We start from the raw sequence: 18787 nt of genomic DNA, 5'->3' as shown, positions 1-18787 counted from the left end.
AGTCCCGTGACCCCCCACCCCATGTGCAGCTGTGAGTCGTGTGTCTGTGAGCCCAGGTCTGTGCAGCTGTGAGCCCCCTGTCTGGTCGAGAGGCCTGTCTGTGAGCCCCATGTCTCTGCAGCTGTGAGCCCTATGCAAGTGACCCCCCGACTCTGTGCACCTGTGAGACCTGTGAGCCCCACTCTGTGCACCTGTGAGTCCTGTGACCCCAGGTCTGTGCCGCTATGAGCCCCATGTCTGGTCGCGAGTCCTGTCTGTGAGCCCCACTCTGTGCAGCTGTCAGTGCACTCAACTCTCGGCAGCTGTGAGCCCTATGCAAGTGACCCCCCGACTCTGTGCACCTGTGAGACCTGTGAGCCCCACTCTGTGCACCTGTGAGTCCTGTGACCCCAGGTCTGTGCCGCTATGAGCCCCATGTCTGGTCGCGAGTCCTGTCTGTGAGCCCCACTCTGTGCAGCTGTCAGTGCACTCAACTCTCGGCAGCTGTGAGTCCTATGCAAGTGACCCCCCCCCCCCCCTCACTATGTGCACCTGTGAGTCCGGATGGGTGAGCCTCAGACCTGTGCATCTGTAAGCCACCGCCTGTGCCCCCTCTCGGTGCACATGTGAGTCCTGTCTGTGACCCCCCATGTCTCTGAGGCTATGCGCCCCGCCCTCAAGTCTCTGCAGGGCTGAGTCCTGTCTGTGAGCCCCAGATCTCTACACCCAAGTTCTGTCTCCCTTCTCCGCTCACACAGACGCAGGCTGTCTCCCACCTCTTCTTCACTCCGGTTCTCATACCGTCTCCTGTCTCCCTCCCTGTCTCTCGAGCCCTCTCCTGTCTCTCACGTGCACTGAATAGCCAGATCCGGGCCCCACGGTGCTCTTTGACCGGCCACACTCCCTGCACCGCCCCTCCCTCGCAGGGCCCCTCCCGGCCTCTCACCGACACCCTGAGCTTTAAAGCTCCGCTCACAATGCGCCTAGAGGCCTCCGCTGAAAGTGATGACCCCGCCGAACCTGGACGGCCGTGCCATCAGCAGGATTCAGACCCCAGGCAAAGGGTGGGAGGGCGGGGGCGCAGAGTGCTGGCTCAGCAATGCTGTCACCTGGAGCCCCGCCCCCTCTGCTGCCCCCTCCCCCGCCCCTTCCCCCAACTCCCCTGCCACCCCCAACAATCACCTCAATACGTCGCTTTTCCAGGAGGCGCACTCCTGACAGCCTCTGTGCCCCAACTTCCTTCCCTAGCGGCCCCCCTTCCCTGCCCCCCTGTGCCCCTCCCCCACCCCCGGCGGATCGATACCAATTTCCATGGAATGCCGAGTGGCTGCCCCGGCGCTAATTAACTCTGCCGTCTCTCACTGTCCGCTAATGAAGCTCTTACAGCGGCTTTAAGTAAACTTAGCGCGCGGCCCACTCAGCGCGCGCCAATATTTAACCCCATCGACCACCCTGTGATATATGTGTCTCGGGGCCGGAGGGCGCAGGGGGGATGAGGAGGGCAGCGGTGACGTCACGCACACTGCTGGGACCAGTGAGGAGCTCCCGAGACTCGGTAACTCACAGGCGTTTGGGTTGAATGGGCGGCACCCCGAAAGGAGGGCCCCCCTGAGCTACAGGGTTCTGGCTGCCTTATGCCCCGTCAGAACAGGGGTTTCCTGCTGCCCCCCCCCCCCCCCTCAAATAGCCCAGGGAAGGAGAGCTGGGGAAAGGCATGGGTGCAAACGCACATGGCCACTCCCTTTTGTGTAAACCTCATCCCAGCACCATGGCTGCCCCCACCTTCTTCACTACCCCCTGGAAACCCCCCCCCCCCCCCCCCCGGCTGTGAACAGTGCTCTCAGACAGACAGATAACCCACACGAAGATAGATATATAGATAGATATATAGATAGATAGATAGATAGATAGATAGATAGATAGATAGATAGATAGATAGATAGATAGATAGATAGATAGATAGATAGATAGATAGATAGATAGATAGACAGATGATATATAGATAGACAGGTAGACAGATAGAAAGATGATAGATAGATAGACAGATAGATGATATATAGATAGACAGGTAGACAAATAGAAAGATGATAGATAGATAGATAGATAGGTAGGTAGGTAGATAGATGATAGATAGATAGATAGGTAGGTAGGTAGATAGATGATAGATAGATAGATAGGTAGGTAGGTAGATAGATAGATAGATGATAGATAGGTAGATAGATAGATAGGTAGATAGATAGAAAGATGATAGATAGATAGCCCACACGCAGACAGCATCTGGCAATGTGTGGATTCAGAATTGAAGAACGTGCAGTAGGGCTTCTAGGCACTATGCCTAGTTCAAAGTTCAATGAATGGTAAAAGAAGTACAAATATGGCGTTACAATAGGCAGGCTCTGTAATCAGAATATAATTGAATGGGTTTCACTGTTGTTACTGGTCATTTGTATAGCGCCTCTCTGCCCTTGCTATAATTTCCAGAACACAAGTACACGTGCGCTGCTTCCGGTGCGGGTGCAGTGATGCGACGCATAGGCCCATTTCAGAGCCCTTCAGAGCCCTAGGGTCTGGAGTTCTATCAAGCCATGTCTCCAAAATCCGTGTAGTGAATAGATTTGAGGTTATGTTTCAGTGGTTGCAAAAAGACAAGCTAGCTTGTCTTAAGCTAATCATTTGAGTAGAGAACCTAGAAGAGCGTGCACGAAGAAATAAGAAGTAGATGAAGACACAAAAATTAACGGTGCCCATAATAAATTCAGAGCAGTGCATCAATAAAACTAAAATAACAACAAAACGTATTGTTCCTCTGAAACGAACCACAGAGTACCATTTTAACCAATATTGATGCATTCCCTCACCTACCGCTTCCTATGTCCAATTTTTATAAGGCTCTGGATATAGGCAGAGCCACTGGGATTATGCAAATCTGTAGCTGCTGCTTTTTATTGGTAGAGTTTCCACATGTACCACACAATCCATCGTCTGTATAATTTGCAAATTTTAACATAACATTGTTTCTAGCTCAAGCAGATCAAAACTTACAAAAATATTAACACAAATGATGTCATGCAGCAGCAGGCCTTTGTCGCATACAGGCGCGTCATCTTTTAGTTGCTGATTGCTGTATTTTGCTGATAAACTGATTTTAATAAGGTGAAACCTTTGCCCATACCTTGATGTGTAAAAATCACAAAATAGTGAAGTATTACTGCTTCAAAATATGCCGCATTACGCCACATAATTTGGCCTTTCTTGCCGCATAATTTAGTCAACACCACAACATAATTTGGTCCTCCCCTACCACATAATTCCCGTGGCCCTGGGTATCGGTCAAAGAAGCAATATCCGTACTTTGAACCCTGTCTCTTCTAATACAAATGCGCCCACTATATGTATCATACTTTGCATTACTTTCTAAAATTATACTCCTTTTAGCGTTTTTTTGCAGGGTTAAAATTAAATGTACAAAGCAGTCAAACACTGCCCAGCCAAACTGCATGAACTCAGCAGAACTCTGGTGTGTGCAGAGCTGGTCAGGCACAGAATTCATAGAGAGCGGAGTCAGAGCAGAGCCTGGGCTGTGGTTGGACCCTGGGCTACAAAGTTGAGCCGAGCCATTGAAATCCCCAACTGATGTCAAAATAGACCAGGACTCTTGGAAATTGAAAATATGGTCCAGTATTATTTTCTTAGGGCCCGATTCACAGAACTAACGTTAGACAAAATTCTAAACTTACTACCATTTTGGTATTCACAGAAGGCACTTACTCATTTTGGTATTCACAGAAGGCACTTACTCATTTTGGTATTCACAGAAGGCACTTACTCATTTCGGTATTCACAGAAGTTAAGAGTCCTAACTTTAGGACTCCTAAATGCCTTCTGTGAATACGGAAAGTCTTAAAGTTAGGATTTTTCTCAGTTTAGGAGTCAGAAAGTTAGGACTCCTAAATTGAGAAAAATCCTATTTTTAAGACTTTCGGTATTCACAGAAGGCATTTAGGAGTCCTAAAGTTAGGACTCCTAACTTTACTACTCCTAAACTGAGAAAAATCCTAACTTTAAGACTTTCGGTATTCACAGAAGGCATTTAGGAGTCCTAAAGTTAGAACTCCTAACTTTACTACTCCTAAACTGAGAAAAATACTAACTTTAAGACTTTCGGTATTCATAGAAGGCATTTAGGAGTCCTAAAGTTAGGACTCCTAACTTTACTACTCCTAAACTGAGAAAAATCCTAACTTTAAGACTTTCGGTATTCACAGAAGGCATTTAGGAGTCCTAAAGCTAGGACTCCTAACTTCTGTGAATACTGAAATGAGTAAGTGCCTTCTGTGAATACCAAAAGGATTTTGTCTTAAGTTAGTTCTGTGAATCAGGCCCCTAGCATTTGTGTTCCATATTAACACATAAAATTACATTTTTGCACCAATAAATATAAAACATCAACATTTCTAATAATAAATATATATGGTTTTAAAGAACGACCTTACATTCTTTTCCACGAGAAAGCCAGTAGCCAATTACAGTTTTTGTGGGCACCATCTACATGTTTAGCAGGCATATTATAATGTGGGGCAGCATTAAAGTGAAGTCAACTGAATACAAATGTCTTTTTTGTAAAGTTCTCACCTTGAACCAAATCACTCCACGTGCTCCCAAATTTTGCAGTTAAGAAAAACGAGGGGCAGTGAGGTAAAATGGTTCGCCCAGGATCACATGGCTAGGGTTCATAAGGATTTCAGTTCAGATTCCCTTTCACAATCTGCAACCCGTCCATCAGAAATGCAGTATTTCTCCTCGTTTTTGCTTTTTCCATGTGTGCTGCCTTGTGCAGCACACATGGAAAAAGCAAAATTCCATGGAGTGTTTATGTACAGGAAGGTGTCCCTTCCTGTACCTAAACAAACCTTTTTAAAAAAAATGCCAGCTTGTAACTTTCATGTGTGCTGCATGAAGCAGCACACATGAAAGTGACAACATTTGCATTTTAGGATTGTTTGTGTGCAGGAGAAGGGACGCCTTCCTACACATGACCAATCCTCCCCTGCACACAGACACCCGTGCACTCTGGTGCAAGGGTGCCGGCGTTGGCGCTAAGTTGTTAAACCCCAGTTGCCATCACAGGGGGAAACGCAAGGCTGAACCACATTCTTGTAAATATGGTGCAGTCTTGTGTTTCCGAAGTGTCGGAGCGTGTCATTAAGCCCAGAAGGCTAACGACACGCTTCGCCACTTTATTGTGCATATCCTCCTCAGTTTTTAAGAAAGGAAAACACTTTGCACCCAGCTGTCTTCCAGGAGCTATGACAGCGCACCCTGGTGAACAAAGCTGAAATTCAAAACATAACGTCACGCGGAAATCTACCTAACACTCTATTTTTTTTGTTTAAGAAGTTTTATTAAGTTTCAAATACAAAAGATAACAGAGAAAATGGGAAGATGAAAATGGGGAAAGGGTATAAGCAGTAAGAAAATCTAAATAACATGAGCAAAATATATCAATATTAAAATAACATATGATAAACTAGGAATATTATATATTAAAGGAGAACGAGGAAAGAAAAGAAAGTAAGAAAAAAAGAAATAGAAAGAAATAAAATGAAAGTAGGAGGAAGAAGAAGAGAAGAAAAAGAGTAGAGAATAGGTAGTAAACTATGGATTAAGGCGGATTACAGGTAAGTAAACATATAAATAAATAAAACAAATTTCGTTGCGCGCACTGCATCCCCAAATGCGATGCAGTGTGCGCAACAAAATTTGTTTATTTTTTATATGTTTACTTACCTGAAGTCCACCGTAATATATAGTTTACTACCCCCCACCCTGCCCCTCCCCCTCCACACGTCACCGCCCGGCAGCTACTCCCACCACCGACCGCTACTGCTGTAGAGTGTAAAACACGCAAGTGCTTATTTACAAACCCCTTGCGCTGCCGTTACGCCACTTTTCCCTTGTTAAATGTGACGCACCGGCGGCGCAAGCGGCTTGTAAATAAGCCCCGCGGTGCTTTCTTCCTTTGTGCAACGTTAACTGTAAGGAATGTAGAATGTCACCTTTAAGTGCTAAAACAAGTAACCTCCTGGGAGTTAACACATCTATTTCAGAAGGTAATAAGGTCACAGAGATCACACTGACCTTGTTCTCGGGTTGTGGAGGCGAGAAAGAGGCGTCCAATGTCTTGGCTGAGAACTAATTGAAGCGGGAATTGGAGTCAGCTGGGGTCAGAAATGTAAATTGAACCTGCCCCGGAAGTGTTCTCATTACCTAACTTTTTTTTTCTTCACATCTTAGAGATAGAGAATACATCCAATGTGGTGCAAGGACATGCAGGCTCTTTCTACCATATCAAAGAATATAACTATGTATCCTGTAACTCGCTGATCCTCATGTAAAGCGCTCTGATACCTCTGGGTCTAGCCAGCGCTATATATAAAACTTTGCAAATAAAATAAATAAAGAAACTTTTTTTTTAGGCCATGTGCAGCAAGCTGGTGCCCTCTTGCGGCAATTTTGGTAGCACCACAAAGCAGCTGCTTTCATCAGCCCTGAAGACATCGAAATTCAATTTCAATGGTCATTATTACAGCTGATCCTTTTAAAGAGACAATCAGTGCAGCTTTAATCAACATCGGCTGATTCCAAGGCAGATAACTTAATGCAGATCGCTTCACAATCAGTGCAGAAAAACAAAACCCAGACCAAAAAAACTCAACCAACTCCTCACAAGACATCTACATAAGGAAAGATGCTTGCGTTATGGGAGAAGACCAACTCTCACACACCTTGAACCCTGAGCAACAATTTTTTTCCGGTGTGTTTTGTTATTATGGCCGAGATGCTAGGGGTGGGTGGAACTCACGGAGTTTATCGCCGCGGAATTCCGCAGAGCTATAGGAAAACTCCACAAGATTCTGCAGAGATCCACCAACAGGTAGAAAATATGTGGCTCGCTCTGCAATTTGGCACTGGTAGCGCGAGCAGCACCAGACATTGCTCAAGAGTGAACAGCCATTCAAGTTGATTTTACTGCGGCTTGAGTAGAAAACCTACTCGAGTGGCAGCAAATCTAATTGAACGGCAGCCCTCTGACCGCGACAGCTCGCAAATGCCGGTGACTGCCCGCGTTAGAAAATCACGCTTAGAGGAGGCCAAATCTCACTTGTGCTCGCCAGCTCATATATTCTGGAGCCTTGTGGGAGAGAAATTCTGCCACATGGCGAGTGGCGGAATTTTGCAAAACCCCGCATTAAAGAGTAATGCGGAGTAGCCACAATTCCGCCAACTCCATGGGTGGAATGGAACATTCCGTCCACCCCTATTGTAGACTCGGATGTCCCAATGTTTTTGAACACATTTTTTCTGTAAATAAAGGTCCTTGTGAATTGCATGACTCGCTAACAAAACTACGTTTAACTGAAGTTAGGACTAATCAATTACTACGCTATTCAATATTTAGGGAAAACCAACCTGTCTCAACAGCACATTCAGGGGATTGTAAGATTACACTTTTTGAAAATTTGTGAAAAGTATTATATCTCTCATGTGAATAGTGCCTCAAAGTTTGGCATAACTTCACGCTCTATAATGAGTTAGCTAAATTTGGCTTAGCTGCATTGAATTTGTTGAATAATATATTTATATATATCGTTTTTTTTCCTGGAATTGGACTTGTTGAAAGATATATACTGAAAGAACCCAAGCCAATATTTTTCTTATTTTCAAAACATGTCAGCGACACAACACTGGTAAGCACCGAAAATGTCGAAATATGTTGGTCAACTGTGATTGTTGAACAAGTTTGAGAGATGCCAGTGTGAGAATGCCATATTTATTGTCGAAGTGCTTTTAGGCTTTAGTATGTTTGAGATATTTTTTTTAATTTTAATTTTAAAGCAAAAAAGAGGTTATTCATGACAAGGGCTTCTGTTTGTGTCGTGATTCTGGTGAAAACCCGCAAAGAAATGTAGAGGACAGTGTAGTGTTTATGGCATCACGTGGAAAGATTACTTCTCGTTGGCAGACCATGTAGAAGTGAGGATGTATGACGTTACAACGCATGCTATTACAACGCATGCCTTTACGAAGCAAGTTTTACAACGCAAGTCGTTACAACGACTTGCGTTGGGGGCGCTGGATAGTGAATAGTTTAATTTACTATTCCAACTCCAGTCCCCGTGGATAGTAGGGAAGGTGTTGAAAACTATTCCCTATCCTAGAGCGCCCCCCAGCGCAAGACGTTGTAAAAGTTGTGTTGTAATGGTTGCGTCGTAAAGGTACTTCGTTGTAAAAGTTGCGTTGTAAAGGATGTTCCCCAGAAGTGAACTTCAGTGACAACTGAACCGAAGAGTGAATTTCAGTTGTGTATGTTACTGCCTCCAGGAAACACCCATCGAACCAAAAACAAGGCAACTGTTGACTGAAAAAAAAGGATTTGTAGAACCGTTTTGCACTGTTGGTGCAAAGTACGTATGATGAAGTAAAGAGGGGTTGTGCACTGGTAGGACAGAGAGGAGGGTTACATAATTTGTGGCCTCTCAGAGAAGGATGACATACAGTGGTGCAGTAGAGAGGGATATTACACTTTTGGCGTGCATATAGGATCAGTGCATTTCTGATACGTGGAGCAGAGGTATATTATTCTCACGGTGCAGCGTAAAAGGTTAATGCGCCTGCGGTGCAGACAGGGATATTGTCCTTGTGGTGCAGTGGAGAGGGATATTACACTTGGGAAACAACCTATACAACGCAACTTTTACAACGCACTACCATTACAACGAAACTTTTACAACACAACATCCATTACATCGCATCCCATTACAACGCAACCATTACAACACATGACACTACAACGCATACCACTACAACGCATGTCATTACAACGCATACCATTACAACGCATAACATTACAACGCATAGTACCCTTATACTATCCAACACTTACCCTACTGTTGCACCCCCTGGATTTAGAATAGTAATGTTTACCCCTACACTATCCAACACTTACCCTACTGTTGCACCCCCCTGGAGTTAGAATAGTAATTTTTACCCCTACACTATCCAACACTTACCCTACTGTTGCACCCCCCTGGAGTTAGAATAGTAATTTTTACCCCTACACTATCCAATACTTACCATACATGCAATGTAATGTTATGCGTAGTAATGGTATGCGTTGTAAAGGTAGTATGCATTATAATGGAATGCGTTGTAAAGGTAGTTTTTAAAAATTCGTTGTAATGGCATGCGTTGTAATGGAATGCGTTGTAATGGATGTTGCGTTGTAAAAAATGTGTTGTAAAGGTATGCGTTGTAAAAGTATGCGTTGTAACGTCATACATCCATTACACTTCTGACGTGAGTAAAAGGATAGTGCACTTTTGATAAGCAGAGGAGAGGGGGTTTGTTCTCATGGTGCAGAGGGTGAGGTTAATGCGCCTGCGGTAGTGCTGACAGGGATATTGTCCTTGTGCTTCAGAAGAGATTTATACTCACAAGTCACTTAAATTTAAACCAAGATTACAGTCACAGCTCTTTGCAGAACGCAGGTCCCAGGGAGGCATAAGCTGTTCAGGCATAAGACAATACAGGGACCAGGGAAAGAAGGGTGTTCAGGGACAGTTTCTCTCAAATCATACATGACCGGGCGGGTAGGTCTCCTGTTGCCCACTGCATACATCTGCAGTTGTTCAACAGAAATCTGAGGCCTGAGACACATTCATATCCAGCTATGGCAGTGAAATTGACCACGCCATTCATTTATTCAATATCTGCCACTTCTAACACCTGCAATCAGTCTGGTCTGTAAAATGAACACCAAACATGTGTTTCCAGGGCCCAAATGATGACAAACACTCCTGTTTAATAGGGGCACAGTTCGTCTTCTGTGGAAGGAGACCTTTGATGATGTAATGCATGGCCTGGCCTTCCTCCAATCAGATGAGAAAGCAGAGGCCGGACCCATTTTCTGATGCATCTGACTAAATAAATAATTACTTTGTAGAATCATGAGGAGAAGTGTAGATTGAGTCCTCCAGGTGCTGGAATGTTTCAGTTTCTTATGCATAGATGTCAAGTCATCTATGACGAGGCTTGAGGAAGGCCGCTTAGCCACACCCAAACCTCCTGCAGCAACCTACTTCATATCTAGGAATGTTTAATCCTGTCTCTCTGTCTTTTCAATGCAGATTAGCCTTGATATATGCTTGGAAAGGCGGTATCCTGCAGCCACATCATTGGCGCCCCAGTTTGACAAGAGACCCCTTACTGAGGTAGGAGCCACCACCCTTAAGGGTCAGGTTGTCCTGCATGAGCACTTGAAACACATGTTCCAGAAACCTGGAGGTCGTCATCTGCTTAAGTGGATGCTTAACATGCCAATATTTAAATATGCCACACTCTACCCATGCTTGCCCATACACCCCATGATCACTGGCTGGAATGTGACCAGACCCTTCTTTTGTTATGTTACTGGGCACTTATAAAGCACACAGCTACTCCCTGGAGTGTCCCTTTTCACCCAGAGACACCACTCTGAACTGAAAGTGGCTGCATGGTGGAGGAAGGACAGGTGACTTCTTAAGGTCATCAGTCAGCAGCCGCGGCCCCTGGTGGGAGTTCCGGGGGCAGAAAGGCTGGGCGGGGGAGGGGCAGGGCGGGGGCTGCTAAAAACCGGAATATAGATAATTGGAGGTAAGTAAACAATGTAATTAATAAAACGAATTTCGTAGCGCGCGCTGCATTGTATTTTGCAGGTGCCAAGACGGGTCCCTATCAGGTTCTCAATTTCTGCCCTCACTCTCAGGGTGAAAAAAAAAATCTCAATTCTGCAGTAGTACCACCCTTCACTGCCTTTGAGGTAACTACAAAGAGACTCGTTTTACTTCTTTCACAATCTCATCATTTCAGAACTGAAGCATTTTCAATAATATATACAACAAAGCCACAGCTGTTGCTTATTTATTTTATGCAACTAACAACCATTGACAAAGCCAATACTCCTGGATTGTTGTAGGTATAACGTTACTTGTTGTGTTATATATCTGGAGGCAATGACCGTAACAGCAAAATACCAGTTGGGCGGCACACTCTGCTAAGCACGGATTTTTAGTTTATACGTGTATAAGACACACCCACAATTACATCGGCCAAGCCCATTTGAGAGACCCCCACCCCCCAGTATTTTTTTTATCTCACTTAAGCTCTGGTCCAAGAGTTTTAAGTGGTGCTGCAGGCAGGGACATAGAGCATGTGAGACATTATATCCAGGGAAGTAGAACCCGCGTGGCATTATCTACAGGGGTTTTAGATCCTGGGTGGCATTATGTGCAACGAAATAGAGCATGCATGGCATTATTTCCAGGGAAATATAGCCTGTTTGGCATTATTTGCATTGAAATGGAGCCTGTGTGGAGTTATATGCAGGGGAATAGAGCCTGGGAGACATTATCTGCAGGTTAATAGAGCCTGGGAGACATTATCTGTAGGGGATTAGGGCCTGGGAGACATTATCTGCAGGGTAATAGAGCCTGTAAGACATTATCTGCAGGGGAATAGAGCCTGTGAGACATTATCTGCAGGGGGATAGAGCCTGGGAGACATTTTCTGCAGGGGAATAGATCCTGTGTGGCTCTATCTGCAGGCGAAGAAGCTTGCGAGACATTTTCTACTAAGAAGTAGACCAAGTGAGTGTGCATGCTGTGTATTGTGTCCTTAGATATAGAAGATTTGCCTGCTGACTTCTATCTGCTGAGAAAGAAAGAAAGTAGATTTGCTGCTGAGTATTATCTGCTGATACGAATATAGAGTGAGTTTGCCTGTCCAGTATAATCAGCTGAGATGGAGTGGATTGACCTGTTGAGTATTATCTCCTGTCGAGTAATAAGTGGACAGGGTGGATTTGCCTGTTGAGTATTATATGCTGAGATGGGGATAGAGTGCATTTGTCTGTCAGCTATTATGTGCTGAAATAGGGTGGATTTACCTGGCGAGTAGTATCTGCTGACAATACGATAGCGAGGAACTGCTTTTCGATTATTATCTGCTGATATAGCGATAGAGTGGATTGGCTGTCGAGTATTATCTGCTGAGATGGAGATAGAGTGGATTTGCCTGTTGACTATTATGGGCTGAGATAGAGTGGACTTGCCTGCCGAGTAGTATCTGCTGAGAAAAAAATAGTATGGAATGCTTTTCGATTATTATCTGCTGATATGGCGATAGAGTGGATTGGCTGTCGAGTATTATCTGCTGAGATGGAGATAGAGTGGATTTGCCTGTTGACTATTATGGGCTGAGATAGAGTGGACTTGCCTGCAGAGTAGTATCTGCTGAGATAACAATAGCGTGGAATGCTTTTCGATTATTATCTGCTGATATCACAATAGAGTGGATTGCCTGCCGAGCATTATCTGCCGAGATGGAGATAGAGTAGATTCTCCTCTCGTTTGTTGTCTGCCGATATGGAGATAGAGTCGATATGCCTGCCAAGTATCATCTGCTCAGTTGGCGATAGAATGGATTTCCATTTTGAGTATTTTCTGCTGAGATAGACAGAATTGATGTGTCTGTCAAGTATTATTTGCTGAGACTGAGATACAGTGGAGCTGCCTGTTGAGTATTATCTGCTGAGAATGAGTGGATTTGCCTGTCGAGCATTATGTGCTGCTACAGAGGGGATTTGCCTGCCGAGTAGTATCTGCTGAGAAAACGATATCATGGAACTGCTTATCGATTAGTATCTGCTGATATGACGATTGAGTGGATCCCACCCACCCATCCCACATAGGTTCAATCCCACCCATTCAAACCTTGTTTCAATCCCACCCATCCCACGTTGGTTCAATCCCACCCATCCCACATATGTTCAATCTCTTCCATCCCACATGGGTTCAATCCCACCCATTCCACATAGGTTCAATCCCACCCATCCCACATAGGTTCAATCCCACCCATCCCACATAGGTTCCATCCCTTCCATCCCACATAGGTTCAATCCCACCCATTCCACATAGGTTCAATCCCACCCATTCCACATAGGTTCAATCCCACATAGGTTCAATCCCACCCATTCCACATAGGTTCAATCCCACCCATTCCACATAGGTTCAATCCCACCCATTCCACATAGTTTCAATCCCACCCATCCCACATAGGTTCAATCCCTGTCATCCCATATGGTTCAATCCCACCCATTCCACAGAGGTTCAATACTCCTAGCATTAATGTATCTGCCGTGGCGCACTTGACTCTCAAGTTTCCAGTTTCATGTGTGAGTATCTCATCCAGATCATGTTTCTTTTTTTCATTCAGGTAGACCAGGTGGGGTAGTAGGCATAAATAAGTACATTTTCATCCAAGTGCCTGTCGTCCTGTGTATTATAAATTCAGGGTTACAAGCACCAGAATGTACACAAAAGGTCAGTCATAGGATCAGGGAATCTGAGAGCTCTGGGCCTGCACTTGAGTTAAGCAGAGAAGTCAGCTATATTTTGCCTTCAATTTCAGGCAGCATGGTGAGACCGCTAGATCCCACGGGACACTGAGTCTCACACCAGCAAGTTTTCGTCAAAGCAGAGCTCAACCCTTACACATACTATGGCAAACCACAAAAACAGAGCCTACGGGGTTTCCCATTTGTACTGTATCTGAAGTTATTCTGATATATTTCCTTAAAAAATAAACTTATTAACAAACAGCCTTTTACATAAGTAATACTCACATAAAAATCCAAATAAAAAACGAAAAAGAAAAAAATGAAATCATTTGGGCTCGGATTGCATAAGAGACACAGCTCACACATTATGTAGCCATAGAAGTTACTGGGCGTAGAACTTTAACCCGTTGCGTGCTCGTGACGGAACCATTCCTTCATGAGCCTCGGGTGGGCTGTGCTGGTGACGGAACGGTTCCGTCACGGCCCGCTCGCCAGGCCTGCGTGGCGTGAATTCCGCGCCTGCGCTGAGCGTTCTAAAGAGCGAGCGGGCCGTGATGGAACCGTTCCATAACAAGCACAGCTCACCCGAGGGCCGTGACGGAGCGGTTCCATCACGAGTACGGGAGCGCCACGTGGCCCCGCCTCCCCCATAGCGCTGCGGTGGAATAGCCGCCGCAGCTAAGGGGTTAAAATGCCACCAACCAGAAATCCAAGTGGAGGGATGTACTTAAACCTTTAACAAGCACTTGCAAAGCCAATAGGTCTGACTTTAAAGGAATTGTGTATGGCAATGTGAAGTATTGCAATTAAATAGCATGGGGCTAGATATGTAGTTGTGTGGAAGCAAAGAACTGTAGAATAATGTTGGCGAAGGTTAAAAGGTCAGGTGAAGGTTCCACTGTCACGCCAGACCGCAACATCCATGTAGGTTAATGATTGCCCTCCTCCCATCTGTGCTGCTGACAGAGAAAAACATCATGCATTATCTAGTAATCTAAGATACATTGATAGCAATCCATTTTCATGTGTGTGCCCCTGAAAGTTCAAGCTTAGGCAGCTGGATCAATAAAGAAAATGATCACAGCTGCTTGGAGAGCAAGCATTTTTTGTGGAAGCACACAGCTTCTGCCTAATCAAAATAAGTACTCCTGGCTCCCAACATGAGGGCGGAGCCAAAGCCCCTTTCTAATGATGCTCACATAATTGTCTGGCAACAGCTGCCCTGTCAAGCCAGACCATAAACATGATAAAAGCGGATTCTCAAACAGGTTTTAAAAAGATCACCAACCTTTATGCAAATCTACTACACCCCCAGCATGCCTGGCCCCTCCCTTGTAAATCTGACACCCATGAAACTGACTTGGCCTCTACAAAGGGGAGGAATTATCAATCCATGACAAATGAGGTGGGCCGAGGCCGCAGAGGCCGGACTCCAGGCCAAGATGGGCGGGCCGCCTGTAATCGGACTGGAGCGGCCTGTCCGCCTCCACCCTTCCCATCACAAAAGCAAAGAAAAACAAGTCCTCAGTGCATCAAAACTTATCTGAAAGCAAATCACCATCGAGCCTCTTCTGATCAATACAAATCAATTTACACTATACATTCTGATTGCATCCTGAAACCGCTCAATTAACCGCGCTATGTTTACGTAGCCCTAGGTTTCAAAGTGCGCATGTGTAGAAGCTGGCGGGTTCGAGGGGAGGACACGACAGTCAGTTCGATCAAGGAGAAACGCAGAGTGCTGATGTCAGGAGGGTGACATAGAGACTGATCAATCAGACCCAAAGAGTGCAAGATCATCAGTGCAGATGTACGCCTTGCACCAGTGCTCTGCATGTGAGCATCAGCACAGAGGTATGACTGGAACGAGAGCTCTGTGTGTGAGCATCAGTACAGAGGTATGGCCTGATCTAAAGCTCTGCATCTGAGCATTAGCACAGAGGTACAGTGCAGAGGTATGACATGAACTATGAGCTTCCGCACAGAGGTACAACTCGGATGACAGCTCTGCATAAGAACGTCTGTATAGAGGTACGACCTCAACTAGAGCTCTGCTTGTGAGCATCAGCACAGAGGGAGGACTCGAACTCGAGCTCTGCATGTGAGCATAGTCATAGAGGTACAATCATCAGCACAGACGGAGGACTCGAACTAGAGGTCTGCGTGTGAGCATGGTCACAGAGGTACAATCATCAACACAGAGGTACAACTTGAACTAGAGTTCTGCGTGTGAGCATCGTCACAGAGGTACAATCATCAGCACAGAGGTACAATCATCAGCACAGAGGTACAACTCGGATCACAGCTATGCATAAGAACATCTGTATAGAGGTACGACCTCAACTAGAGTTCTGCTTGTGAGCATCAGCACAGAGGGAGGACTCGAACTAGAGGTCTGCATGTGAGGATCGGCACAGAGGTACAATCTCATGGTTGTACATCAGCACAGAGGTAGAATCTGATGATTGTACCTCTGTGCCGATGCAGAGCTCTAGTTCGAGTCGTACTTCTGTGCTGATGATTGTACCTCTGTGCTAATGATTGTACCTTTGTGCCGATGCAGAGGTATGACTCGATCTAGAGCTCTGTGTGTGAGCATCAGCACACAGGTACAATCATCAGTACAGAGGTATAATCGTCAGCACAGAGGTACAACTCAAACTAGAGCTCTACTTTTGAGCATCGGCACACAGGTACAATCATCAGCACAGAGGTATAATCGTCAGCACAGAGGTACAACTCAAACTAGAGCTCTACGTTTGAGCATCGGCACACAGATACAATCATCAGCAAATAAATGCCAGCATTTGTAAAGCACACAGCTACCTCCGATGGAGATGTCCCAGCGCTGTAAGATTAAGCGAGCTGTTTCCCAGAGTCACATGGTGCTGGGCTAACCTGCCGCCGAAGCCGGGGATCGAACCGTGAACCCTGTGGTCCGGAGTCAGGCACCCTGGCTGCTGCACCACACATCTTCCACAGAGGTACAATCATTACCAAAGACGTATAATCATCAGCACAGAGGTATGACTCGAGCTACACCTCTGCATGTGAGCAGCAGCACAGAGATAAAACTCGAACTAGAAATCAGTTGGATAGGAGAGAGTGAGATTGTAATTACAAACAAGAAGTTCATTCTGGGACCGCTGAGTAATGGCTATAAAAATGTATCTATGCTGAGCCTGCGAGGCCGCAGTCAGCCACCGTCTGGTCTACAGGCTACGACTGATGACATCATTTGTAGGTTTTGTCGCTTGCCTTTTATATCCCAATGGGACTCGTGGGGCACTAGACTCAGCGGGCAGCAGAGGCACCTGGATTACTGGACGAAGTAAAAGACTGGACATCTGGGCCAACTCATGAGAAAGCTTTGCTAGAGGTCCATGTCTTAGCCACACCTCTAAATACAAACAGACCCTGGTGGAGTCCACGAGACAAGATGGCCACTCTCACAGAAAATGGGCATCCACCAGGGTGAGACTCAACCTATGTGGGATTGAACCTATGTGAGATGAGTGGGATTAAAACCACGTGGTATGGTAGTGATTGAATATATCTGGTAGGGACAAAAGATCTCCGATAAAGAGCCCCATCTGGGTGCCCGTCAGGTATTGCACCGCCAGCTTGACGAGGAGCAAAACCCATATGATGAAGCATGACACCTAGCTTGCTGGGTGTGTGAGGGTTTTAGTCCCGAAAGGGAGGATTCCCATCCCCCCTTTTGTCCTTCTCTCTTAGGTCGTTACCTGGTCTTTTCTAGTCTTTCTCTTAGAGTACACCTCCAGGGGAACTGCGTACTCCTCTTTGTTGATACTTTCCTGGGCACGTACACTGGACCCTTTCAAAAATAGCCCGCCTTGTTCCTCCCTTTGATAACAGTGATTGAACATACGCAGGATGGGTGTGGTTTAACCAGCACCAAGAAGAGTAAAACCATTAATATCCTAGAGCTTCAAGTTTTTGTAGAGCATACTTTTAAGCTGCTAGAACATCCACACCTTCTATATTTATAATAGTATGTGTATGATGGGATTTACATATATAATAGGAGGTAGTATGATGCATAATATGTAGTTTGTAGCGTCTCAAGTGGCTAAAAGCCCCGTTGATTACCTAGCGCCAACAATGTGCTGCAAGTCCTCACCTGTGTACACCAGGGGTGTCCAAGGCTTGTTCACGGATGCTGGATCTGTGCTATATTTTCAGGATTACCACTAACTATGCAAATCATTCCCATATAGAGTTTAGGCATATAATCATTCAGCATGTCAATATCCTGGACTTCTTGCATGATTTCTGACCTCTTGGACCAACACTGGCCACAGCTGATCTCTATGTTCAAATAAGTGAAATATAGGTGGAAATATCCTGATTGGCTGAAATTTGCGCTTGTAGATCAGATTTGCCCATGATGACAATTTTCCAGTTTTGCAGTCCCTCCAAAGAGAAAACTGCAACTGAGGGTGAGAAAGGAGGCGATCCTGGGAGAATGGTTTGCCAAAAGTTTGGGATCACCCACAAACTCTTTGCAAGGCTTTTACCCCCGTGGAAATTTACCCTTGCAAAGAGCAGATGTACATTCTTTGAGAGGCTCGGAAAGGAATGGACACACACTAATATTTCATGGAGATTTTAAAACAGGGTACATCTGGCGTCCTCTAAATCAAAGAAAAGTCAAAATAAAAGTTTAAAAAACAAGGGGCCATATGTATCAACATACCCTTTTGCGATTTCTTAATAGCGAATTTTAAGGAATCGCTATTTAGAAATCGCAAAATGATATGTAAGTAGTAAATCGCTTTTTTAGCGATTTCTCAAGATTCCTTAATTGCGATTAGCAAATTGCTAATCGCAATTCAGGAATAATTTCCCATTCATTTCTATGGGCCAGGAGGCCCATAGGAATGAATGTGAAATGATTCGCAATTTGCGAATCGCAATTTGCTAATCACAAATTCTGAATAATTTCAAGGGTGCAGGGGTGTCTCAAGAACACCCTGCTGCACCCCCGAAAATGACATGTGTGCGCATATGGCGCACATACATGCCCTAAGGGCATACATGACACCTTTGGATTTAAAAAAAAAATGCTTTTTTAAGAGAATTCGCAACTTACCACCAACTAGAAGTTGGTGGTAATTTGTGATTCCTTAAGGGCATTTTGGAATTTTTTTTCCCTTGATACATTGCTTTTAAGGAATCGCAAAATATGCGATTCCTTAAATGCAATCGCAAAATAAGGAATGGCAAATTTTGTGATTCCTTATTTTGCACCCAAATTGTTTCATACATACAATTTTGCGAAAATGGGTTCGCAATCGGCGTTTGCGAACCCATTTGGCCTTGATACTTATGGCCCAAGGCATCTACATA

This window comes from Lissotriton helveticus, chromosome 7, assembly GCF_964261635.1.
Source record: "Lissotriton helveticus chromosome 7, aLisHel1.1, whole genome shotgun sequence".
In the NCBI taxonomy this organism is placed as follows: domain Eukaryota; kingdom Metazoa; phylum Chordata; class Amphibia; order Caudata; family Salamandridae; genus Lissotriton; species Lissotriton helveticus.
Note: the sequence above shows the minus strand (reverse complement) of the source record.